Source organism: Gorilla gorilla, chromosome 10 (assembly GCF_029281585.2).
Source record: "Gorilla gorilla gorilla isolate KB3781 chromosome 10, NHGRI_mGorGor1-v2.1_pri, whole genome shotgun sequence".
Taxonomy (NCBI): domain Eukaryota; kingdom Metazoa; phylum Chordata; class Mammalia; order Primates; family Hominidae; genus Gorilla; species Gorilla gorilla.
Window position 1 is genome coordinate 105,461,339 of NC_073234.2, and position 12,531 is coordinate 105,473,869.

General features: G+C 31.2%; 1 long non-coding RNA gene across 1 annotated transcript in view; it reads left to right on the forward strand.

Annotated features, from left to right (window-relative positions):
• The window catches only part of LOC129525768 (uncharacterized), a 45,950-nt gene that overhangs the window by 22,415 nt on the left and 11,004 nt on the right, over positions 1-12,531 (forward strand). The window contains exon 3 of the long non-coding RNA XR_008670236.2: positions 12,004-12,142. This is a non-coding gene — a long non-coding RNA (uncharacterized lncRNA). The remainder of the gene's footprint in view (positions 1-12,003; positions 12,143-12,531) is intronic.

A 12,531-nucleotide genomic window follows, 5' to 3' on the forward strand; every position in this document is an offset into this window, starting at 1 on the left:
AGGTGAATTTCAATAGGTGGAAGACAATTGGACATTTTCTAAGTAAAAACTCAAGGTAACTGGATGCAATTTCTTTTCTTTCTGTCTCTCTCTCTTTTATTTTTATTTTTATTTTTTTTGGGATGGAGTCTCGCTCTGTTGCCCAGGCTGCAGTGCAGTCGTGGGATCTCCACTCACTGCAAACTACACCTCCCAGGTTCATGCCATTCTCCTGCCTCAGCCTCCCCAGTAGCTGGGACTACAGGTGCCTGCCACCACACCCGGTTAATTTTTTGTATTTTTAGTAGAGACGGGGTTTCACCGTGTTAGCCAGGATGGTCTCGATCTCCTGACCACATAATCCACCTGCCTCGGCCTCCCAAAGTGCTGGGATTACAGGCGTGAGCCACTGCACCCAGCCTCTTTTCTCTTCTCTTTTCCTCTCTTTCTTTTTGTTTTCTTTTCTTTTTTTCTTTTCCCTTCCTTCCTTCCTTCCTTCCTTCCTTCCTTCCTTCCTTCCTTCCTTCCTTCCTTCCTTTCTTTCCCTTCCTTCCTTCCTTCCTTCCTTCCTTCCTTTCTTTCTTTCTTTCTTTCTTTCTTTCTTTCTTTCTTTCTTTCTTTCTTTCTTTCTTTCTTTCTTTCCTTCTTTCTTTCTTTTTCTTTCTTTCTTTCTCTTCCTTCCTTTTAATTTCTTTCTCTTTCTTCCTCTCTCTCTCTCTCTCTCCCTCTCTCTCTCTCCCCTCTCTCCCTCCCTCCCTCCCTTCCTTCCCTTTCTTTCCTTTCTTTTGACAAGCAGTCTCACCCTGTCACCCAGGCTGGAGTGCAGTGGTAAAATCATAGCGTACTGCAGCCTCAAACTCCTGGGCTCCAGTGATCTACCCACCTCAGCTTCCTGAGTAACTGTAACTTGATGTGCGTGTCACCATACCTAGCTAACTAAAATATGTCGTGTTTTTTTTTTTTTTTTTTTCATAGAGACAGGGTCTCACTCTGTTGTCCAGGCTGGTCTTAAACTGCTGGCCTCAAGCAATCTTCCCAACTTGGCTTCCCAAAGTGCTGAGATTACAAGCGTGAGCCACTACGCCTTGCCTGGATGCAATTTCTAATTACGAAAATCCAAAAAATCTCTTAGGGTCACAAAAAGAAAAGTCAGATTTATTGAAATACTGTGTTAAGTTAGAGTTTACTATTTCTCTTAAAAATTTACATTTCTCCTCCCCATTCACCTTTTCTCATGCCATTGTACATCCTTCCTTGCACTTTCCAGGAAGCATTTAAAGTTTTTCAGCAGTTTGCAACCAGTAATCCTGTTTCTATTTATAGGATTTTAAATCCTGGCTTCAAAGGTACTCAGGCAGTAGACTGAGAAGATTGTGGGAGTGTGGAGGATTAGCCTTAGGCAGCTGTATGACAAAGCAGTCTATTCACTCCAGATAAGAGTGAAGGAGGTTGAGACTTATAATTCATTTCACTTACATCTGTCTTCTAGACCCCTCCTTAAACATAAGGGGGAGAAAATTGTTCATTCCCCCTTTCTGCGTTTTAACAATCTCTTTTATTTCTGCTCTTGGGAGGTGGAGAAAGCCACTACTGAATGCTGTTATCCTGAAGTGAGGCTGAATTTTGCCCACTCCAAGCAACTGCATTGCTAGGACTTTATGTTGCATCATAACCCAGCCACACCCAGTGATGCATCGGTGATTGCACCCACACCTAGTGGGTGGGAGAATGACTTCCACATCCTTTAGCACCTTGGGAAAAGTCCTCAATTTCTTTACACCACAGAGTGGAATGACTCACATGAGACATTTCCATATCAGCAGCCTTCCGAGACCTAACCATAGCTCTCTGACTTTCTGCATTTGGTGTCAAAATGCAAGTCCCTGTGCTTTGATTGATTGAAATGCAAACCCTAGCTTGGGTGCTGGCTTAGCTGTATATCTGATTTAAATTCACACTAATCCTCTCCTGGGATTTCTTCTTTTCCTGGGCACTAATTTGGTAAGGATGACAAGTGGGCTTAATTATTTCCTGTCTAAGGAGACTCTGGGATATGTACCTGTATTAAGTAATAGAGAATGGCTTTGTATTTAACCTCTTTAAAGGAGCAAATGAATCGGTAATGACAACATTTTTGACACCAAAATTTCATCTGAGGAATAGAATAGAACACATTTTCATGGCTTCACGTAGTGATGGCATAAATTAAGCTGACTAGTAACCCAAGTCTAAAATGAAGATAATTATGAAAATGGCCTGTGCTCTCAGTTACCCAGGAGGCATAGGTGGGAGGACTGCCTGAGCCCAGGAAGTCAAGGCTGCAGTGAGCTGAGAAGGCACCACCACACTCTAGCCTGGGCAACAGCGTGAGACCCTGTTTCAAAAATATACATATATTATATTTTATATATTATATAATTATATATATATTTTTATATTATATATAATAAACAGTTTAGCCATTTGTTTTTAAATATATATAATATATATAAAATATATATTATAAATTATATATGTTGTATATAATATATAAAAAATATATAAATATATAATATATAGCATATATTATATATAAAATGTTAAACTTTAGCCATTTGTCTTTATATATAAATATATTATATATAACATATATTATATTATATATTATATGTTACATATATGATCTATCATCTATCATATATATGATATATGATAGATGACAGATCATATATATGATATATGATATATAATATATATTATATATCATATATAATATGTATAATATTAATATATAATATAAATATATATATTTATATTATATATAATTATATAAATATATAATTAATAATTATATAAATATATAATTAATAATTGCATAAATATATATAATATATTATATATATTATATATATAATTATATATAATAAATTATAATTTTTATTATATGCATATATATGCATATATATAATTTGCATATATAATATGTATAAATATATATAATAAATTAAGAAATATATAAATAAATAATATATATATTTATATTATTATATATAATTATATAAATATATAATTATATATTTATATTATATATAATTATATAATATATAATTATATATTTATATTATATATAATTATATAATATATAATTATATATTTATATTATATATAATTATATAAATATATAATTATATATATAATATGTAATATAATATTATATATTATATATTATATGCATGTTATATATAATATATAATATATATAATATGTATATATAATATATAATATATATAATATGTATATATAATATATAATATATATAATATGTATATATAATATATAATATATAATATGTATATATAATATATAATATATAATATATAATATGTATATATAATACATAATATATAATATGTATATATAATACATAATATATATTATGTATATATAATACATAATATATAATATGTATATATAATATATAATATATATTATGTATATATAATATATAATATATATTATGTATATATAATATATAATATATATTATGTATATATAATATATAATATATATTATGTATATATAATATATAATATATGTTATATATAATATATATAATATATAATATAAATATATATTATATATAATATATATAATATATATAATATAAATATATAATATATAATATATATAATACATATAATATTAAACAGTTTAGCCATTTGTATTTTTATAGATAATATATATATTTATATATATAAATATATATATAATTCATATATATATTTATATATATGACTTATATATATATTTATATATATAAATATATATATGATTTATATATATAATTTATATATATTTATGTATATAATTAGATATATAATTTATATATAATTTATATATACAATTTATATATATTTATGTATATAAATTGTATATAATTATATATATAATTTATATATAATTTATATATACAATTTATATATATTTATGTATATAAATTATATATATAATTTATATATAAATATATATAATTTATATATATTATTTGTATATAAATATATATAAATTTATATATAAATATATAAAAATATATATTTGTATATATATTTATATAAATTATATATAAATATATATAATTTGTGTATAGAAATTATATAAATATATATAATTTATATATAGAAATTATATATAAAGATATATAATTTATATATAGAAATTATATATAAAGATATATAATTTCTATATATAAATTATATATATATTTATATATAATTTCTATAGAAATATATATAATTTATATATAGAAATTATATAGAAATATATATAATTTATATATAAATATATATAATTTATATATAAATATATATATTATATATAAATTATATATACTTAAATATATATATTTATACTTAAATATATATATTTATATATATAATTATATATATTTATATATAATTATATATAATTATATATAATTATATATATTTATATATATAATTATATATAATTTATATATAATTATATATATTTATATATATAAATATATATAATTATATATAAATTATATATAATTATATATAAATATATATAATTATTTATATATAATTTATATATTATATATAAAGACAAATGGCTAAACTGTTTATTATATAATATGTTATATATGATATATAAATATATATCATATATATTATATGTATTAGATATAAAATATATATTATATAGTATATATTATATATTTATATTATATATATTATATTATATAACATATTATATATTATATATTTATATTATATATATTATATTATATAACATATTATATATTATATATTATATTATATAATATATAATATATTATATAATATATAATATATTATATATATATTAATTATATATTATATATAATATAACATATTTATATTATATAAAATATATCTATTATATATTACATAAAATATATATAATATGTAAAATATATATTATATGCAAAATATATATTATATGTAAAATATATATGTAAAATATATAATATGTAATGTATATTATATATAAAATATATAATATATAATGTATATTATATATAAAACATATAATATATAATGTATATTATATATAAAACATATAATATATAATGTGTATTATATATAAAACATATAATATATAATGTGTATTATATATAAAACATATATAATGTGTATTATAGATAAAGCATATAATATATAAAATATATATTATAGATAAAGCATATAATATATAAAATATATATTATAGATAAAGCATATAATATATAAAATATATATTATAGATAAAACATATAATATATAAATATATATTATAGATAAAACATATAATATATAAATATGTATTATAGATAAAACATATAATATATAAATATATATTATAGATAAAATATATATTATATATAAAATATGTATTATAGATAAAATATATATTATATATAAAATATATATTATATATAAAAAATATAATATATATATTTATATAAAGACAAATCGCTAAACTGTTTAATATGGCCAGCATGGTCTTGTAGAGGATGAGCTATTTACAATTGAGTGAACCCTTAAGCTTAAGTACTCTAAAACCCTATATATTAATCTATGATGGTACTTTTCACAGTATTATAAAGGTATATTTAGTTGTTCTCTCTTACCAGATTGTAAGCTAATGAGAGTGTCCATTTGTTATTATTACTATTATTTTATAGTCTATTTATATCACTGTGTTGTATTTAATTAACCTTTTGAACAGGGAATTACTCCTCCCAAGAATATTCTTCCAAGGTAAGAACCAGAGTCTTGTATATGCCCTTAGTCTTTGAAGTTTCTGGTTTATATCTTACATGTACATGCATAATTGAAAGACAATTTATCTGAAACTCATTCCTTAGATTATTACTAAAGTTTGTAGATCAAGATTGTAAAGTCCTTCTCATATAACTTTTTGTTTCAGAAGTGAATCCTGGTCTAGTCTACTTTGAAGGTAAAACCTTATTTAAAAATATGATCATATTAAAAACCTAGACAAATTTTTAGTATGATGAAATATTTCTAATCTGCAACAGATGGTCTGCTTATTTGAAGTGTTATTTGGTAATAACAATAGCTAACGTTTACTGAGTGCTTACTATTCCACATTTTAACTTATTTAACCCTCAAAACAACCCTATTATGTAGATACTGCGGTTTCCCTCCTTTACAGATGGGAAATCTGAAGCAATGAGAGATTGGCCATGGTCTCACAGCTGGTAATGGGTAGGTCAGGGATTAAAATCTAGCAGTCTGAATTCTACTACACTTATAGTGTATTCCCTCTTAACTTTTACATTATTACAGAACAACAGAAAAAATAATACTCCACACAGATCATTGGAGCTCATTAATATCATCATCTTTGATTTCACCCAGTAACGTTTTAATTTAGATTTTTGAAGGTTAAGGCACTGAAATATTAGTTTGGGGCCTAAAGTAAGAACACAGATAAAGACATTTATATTACATTTTTATTTCTCTGAAGTAAAGCTCTTAGTAATTGGTGAAATTAGGTATGTTTTGGGGGTTAGAGAACTCTTGAAAATAATTTCATTGTATCTCTGCTGAATATCAAAATAGTAAGGAAAGTCCTGACATAAAATAAAGAAGTTTGAAGTTGATGACCTATGTTTCATAAGGACCGCTTGGTTTGTGCCTTGGCTTAGCTAGGAACTTCAATGCAAGGTTTTCAAATGTGTTGGGCACATTTTACATATGAGAATAATTGAGTTTTGGATTAACTGTGGCTTAAAATGTATAATCACATAGTTTCTATAATTTTTTAAAAAGTTAACAATTTACAAAGATCAAAATGTTGTAGCCAAAAAACTAATTCCTCAGGAATGCTGGAAAGAAATCTGCAAAGATTAGAGTGTTATGTTCAGGGTAAGGTGCTTTCAGTGCAGGGATAGGTTAGGCTGCTGTGAATTTCCAGAGTGTCCACTGGAGAATGGGGCTGAGATGCAGAAGATCACTGCAAAGAGCAGAAATAGGTTTAGATTTTGTGAAGTCTGAAGCTTTTATTAATAGGAGAGGGACATCATTAAAAAACAAAATATAAATTTTAAGTGCAAATGACAAGAGTAGTTCCTAAGGCCTTGGACAGGGCATATATGAGGGGAATGGATGCTCTTGAATCTTAAGGTAAATTCACCCCCTGGAGATTTAGAGCTTGGAAATGGATCATCATTGAGGATGAGAAAATCATCTATCATTGCTCCAGTCCTTGAAGCAGAAAGGAAGCCTCTAAACTATGCGTCAAAGCCCTCATTGAATGGCAGTGGTGGGGGTGGGGTGGGGTGGTGAATAAATGGTAGCTTTCTACGTGGAAAGAACAAGGAAGGGAAAGAGGACAATCATAGTAATGTCTATCATGTGTAGAGCATGTGTCAGGCATGATACTAAGCACTTTATTTATGTATTTATTCTTCCTAGCAGGCAATGAGCACTTTTATTTTACAGGTTAGAAAAAAACCACAGAGAAGAGATTTAGTTACTTGTCCATGACTACACAGCTAGGAAAAGGCTGGAGCATGGCTTCAAACCATAGCCTCTGGGGCCTGAGTCCACATCCTTAACAATCACACTCGCCAACCATAATATAAATTGAGCAGACAAGCCTAGGGGAAAGAGAATATTGACCAGGAAGGTAGGGGACTAAACTTCTGTAAATTGCAGTGGAAAGTGAGAGGACAATTACCTTAAAATATTTTAGAGGAACAGGATGAGGAGTCTCCTTAGTCAGCTCCCCGGTTTTCACACCACTTCACAGCACAGATTGGAAATTATTTATTTATTTGTTTCAGCATTGCATATTGTTTCAGCACTGCATAGACAACATTGCTCCTTTACTTGCTTTGCTTTGGTGAGAGAGAAGCTGGAGAGTCACCTTGGATATCCTTAGAGGAATTAACAATTCTCGAAGCACTGGAAAATCTTCCCATTTTACAAAGATAATGGTGCAGGTGGATATAATCTTTCCTGAGATGCAAATATTGTGTCTGCAAGTAGTAGGACAGGCAGGCAGATCTGTCATTGGAAAAGTGAATAATGATCTTATGCCTTCTGAGTTTGAGGGTCTGAGGCTTTCTGGAGGCAAAAAACTACACTGAACAAGCTGAATGATAGCTTTGTTCTTTTTCAGAAAGGGAGTATGATTTAAAAAAAAATCTTGTTATATAAATCTTAAAAGGAAAACCTGCTGGGCCGTGATAGTGTGCAGATCACTGGGGGCAGAGAATAGGGTGTTGATTTAGGTCTTCAAGGTGAAGGTGCATAATCCATTAGTGGCAGGCTGGAAAATAGACCCCCAAAAGATATCCATGTCTCATCCTTGGAACCTGTGAATGTTAATTTATATGGGGGAAACAGGGGCTTCTTGAAGATGTGATTAAGAATCTTAAGATGGGGAGATTATCCTGGATCATCCAGATGGGTGTTAAATGCCATCACAGGTATCCTTCTAAGGGGGGGGATCAGATGTAGAATACACACACACACACACACACACACACACACACACACACACACACACACGGAGAAGGTGATGTAAACAGAGAGGCAGATATTGGAGTGAAGCAGCCACAAGCCAAAGCTCTGGCAGCCATCAGAGCCTGGGAAAAGTGGGGAACGGAGTCTTCCTTAGAACCTCTGGAAGGAGCACAAGCCCACCAACACCTTGACTTCAGCCCGGTGAAACTGATTTTGGATTTCTGGCCTCCAGGACTGTGAGAGAATATATTTCTGTTGTTTTAAAACACCAAATTTATGGTAATGTGTTACAGCAGTCACAGAAAACAAACACACCATTTCTGTCAAAGAGACAGCCTTGGAGGGAGAGGAGTCATTCTCCTGAAATTTTCATGGTGGCCTGTTTAGGGACCTGTATCTGCAGAGACTTGCCTTATCTGTCAGATTATTAGGACTTGTCAATAGTCTTCTCTGTCCAGTTTATAAGGCTATGTGTCCGTAACTGTACTGTGTGGCAAAGAAAGGTGAACACAAGCGAATCAACCCAACCTCATGCTCTGACTGCTTAGACAATCCCATCTTAACTGTCATTGTGTGATCTTGGGAGTTAATCTTTTTAAGCTTCCCTGCTTCATAGAACTGGTAAGTGAGGAGAGATATAGAGCAGCCAGTTTGGCCCCAGCATCTATGCATGTTCCTTCTATCCTATGCTGACTTTCTAGTGAGCTGCCCGTTAATATGACAGGTGAAGGCTTAGGTTGGTGAATTAAGAAATGAAAGTTATATGACCTATTTACAAGCCAAGTTTGTGAAGACATTCATAAATGTTCCATCTGTAATTCTAATTTTGAATCAAGAGGCAAAAGCCATTTCCTCGAAAAGATTATTTATGTGTGCAGGGCTGAATGAAGCTAGGAATTTTTTGCTTAGTGTCCTTCTTCTGTTTTTTGTTTTCCATTACAAATGAATGTTTAGAGACACTCTGTTTTCCTTCTTAAATTTCTCTGTGAGTTAGTCAAAGAAGAGTGTGTTAGAAGAGCTCCCTTCACTAGCAATCAACATCAATTGTGACTCCAAATAGTACTTTAAATCCTACTTGCTCTACCTGCCACTCAACCAAAGATTGTTTCTAGAGATCACATAGCCTCCACTTAATTACTTCCGTTCCTATTCATGCTACAGAATAGGAACTTACTGATCTGTCTGGTGGGCATTTTAGTTTGTATAAATTGAGATTCGAGAGTTCATTTGGATAAAATAAGATGCTGGCTAAAGTTCAAAGCAAACATTTGCTGATCCTTAAAACCACCTTGGGACCAAAAAAGTTTACACTCCCTGGTTTCTCTAGGGAGTAGGGTTTGAGAAAACCACAGACAGTAGTTATTCTTGGAAATCCTGCTACCAGGCAAATGCCATAGGGCAAGGGCCCAGAGAAGCTGAGCTTCTCTCCCATGGCTAAAGGCAGAGCTTATCCTGACTGGAATTGCTTGGTCAGGGTTTAGAATCCTTCCTGCTGATGGAGAGAGAGGAGGAACCTGAGCAAAAAGAAAGATGACTAGACTGGCTCTTGGAATTATATCCTAGAATAGCTGCCCAGTTTAGGTCTTCTCCTGATACTACTGACTTCCTGGAAGCCCTCTTTACACGTAATCTCTGGTTATTCCTTTTTTTTTTTTTTTGAGATGAAGTCTCACCCTCTCACCCAGGCTGGAGTGCAGTGACATGATCTCGGCTCACTGCAACCTCCAGAAAATTCCGTCTTCTGGGTTCAAGCAATTATCTTGCCTCAGCCTCCCATGTAACTGGGATTAGAGATGTGCACTACTGTGCCCAGCTAATTTTTGTATTTTTAGGAGAGACAGGGTTTCATCATGTTGGCCAGGCTTGTCTTGAACTCCTGACCTCAAGTGATCCACCTGCCTCGGTCTCCTAGTGTTGGGATTACAGGCGTGAGCCACTACACCTGGCCGATCCATGGTTATTCTTCTTGTGTACCCCTTTCTACCAGGATATATAAAGACAGTTGAAGAATGTATCTGCCCTGAAGTTTCTACTTAAAATAGGCTTTGGTGGTTTGGGATTAAAGACAATTTGTATCTCAGTTCACTTAGGATCTGGGATAAAAATTGAAGTGTTATACCTACCTGATAATATTGAGAATATTAAAGAAGTATAGTGTGATTCTTGATAAGTACCTTGACACCTTTCCTTCAGAGCTCAGGGTGATTCAATGGCCATTTTTCTTTGTGTTTTCTTTCCTGTCTCAGTCTGATATTACAGAGCAAGTTTATGTTCTGATTAGGAAAAACTGCAGTTCACTAAGATGCTATATTTGCTATTCAGTGAGTCATACTAAAAAGCCTCATGTTCTTAAATGACATAAGGAAATGGAATCAGGAGAAAAATCATGATCACAAAATGCACCATTCCAAAAATCTAGAGTGGGACAGAAAGATCAAGCATCTAAATGCAAACCTCCTTTGAACCGGAACTGCTATAACCAGGACAGCAGATTGCTTGAGAATGGACATTGATTTTCCCAGGCAGAGGGTAAAGTTGTAAACAGTGGATTGTCTACTATTGAAAAACTCTTTCAACATGTTCAGTACAGATCGGCTATCCTTTAATATTCAATGTACAGCACCATATCCACACACACTATAAATGTACATGAGCGTCAGTCATTTATCTCTGAATTTTCATGTCCCAACTCCAATACCTAATGTTTTAGAGATGCTTGGATGGTTACATCATAAGGTCCTCCCTCAATATATATTTTCACCTTTTTTTTTCTTTTAATATACTTGATTTGTTTGGAATCTCCTTTCAGTTGTTTTTTTTTTTTCCAATGTGGGCAAGTTTTTCAATAGGCTTTGGTATGGGGCTGCAGTGAATAGGAAATGGTTAAACTGTGGTTACATGCTAAGTGACTGGCTTAGGGAATGAAAAAGAGAAAAGGGAGTCACCGATGGAGCCATCAGTCAGCCAACAAAGGTAGGAGCATAGCAGTGGGGAATAAAAACAGATCCAGAGAAACAGAAAAAATAATAAGTTAAAAGCCACCTAATAAGAAAAGGGGGCTCATCTATGCATCTGAAGGCAACAATCCAAATAGGGAAGAGCCCAGCAATAGCTGATTGGATTTATTTTAAATAGTAAGGAAATAAGGAAATAGTAATAATAGAATAGGCAAATGTGGGCAAAATAATGAGATAATATACATATTGGTGTGCTGCTGGTGGATATTGTTGAATGTTTAATACTATGTGAGCTTTTTGGGGCATGATAGTAAAGGCATGCGGTTATTGCAGCCAATTGGAAGCAAAAACTATCATAAGAGAGTAATGATTGTTGTTGATAGGTTTCTTTTTAAGTAGAGATACTATGATCAGGTTTATGAAGTGAGAGAAGACATCTGTGCTGACTGTACCAGAGTCTCATGACTTTGTATGGTTTGCTGGGGGAAATGGAAAACAACAGCAACAACAAAAACCTAACTTCACTAGCTCCTTGCTCTCTATTGCAGGAAATCCCTGAAAAACTAGATGGCACAAGTTACTCAGAAGAAATGAAAGGATTTTCCATAATTCAAACAGGAGGTGGAAGAGGAAGTGTGGGAGTAATTACTGGATTAAAATCACTGAAAGACAAGGTTGTCTTTAAGGGTGAGTCCTTTGGTTGGTAAACTTCATATAGGAAAAATTCTCAAGTGGTTGCCAAGAGCTAACCTTCAAGATGAAGTACATAAACCTGCTGACAGGCAAACATGACTCTCAGGTTTATTTCAAACTGCCCATACTTATTAAAGCTCTTCATTGCTCTAGGTCAGGGAAAAGTTACATAGGGTCCCTGATTATACTTCATACTTCATTTCTAAATCTGAGTTCTGATGGGGTGTGTGTGTATACGTGTGTGTGTGTGTGTGTGTGTAGAGAGAGAGTAGGAATTCTGAGACCTGATAGTGTTGACTCTGGAGTTTGATAGGGATCATACAAAGAGAGAGGCAGATAAGGAGGAACATAAAAAAAAAATTGAAGACTAAGGACACACCCCT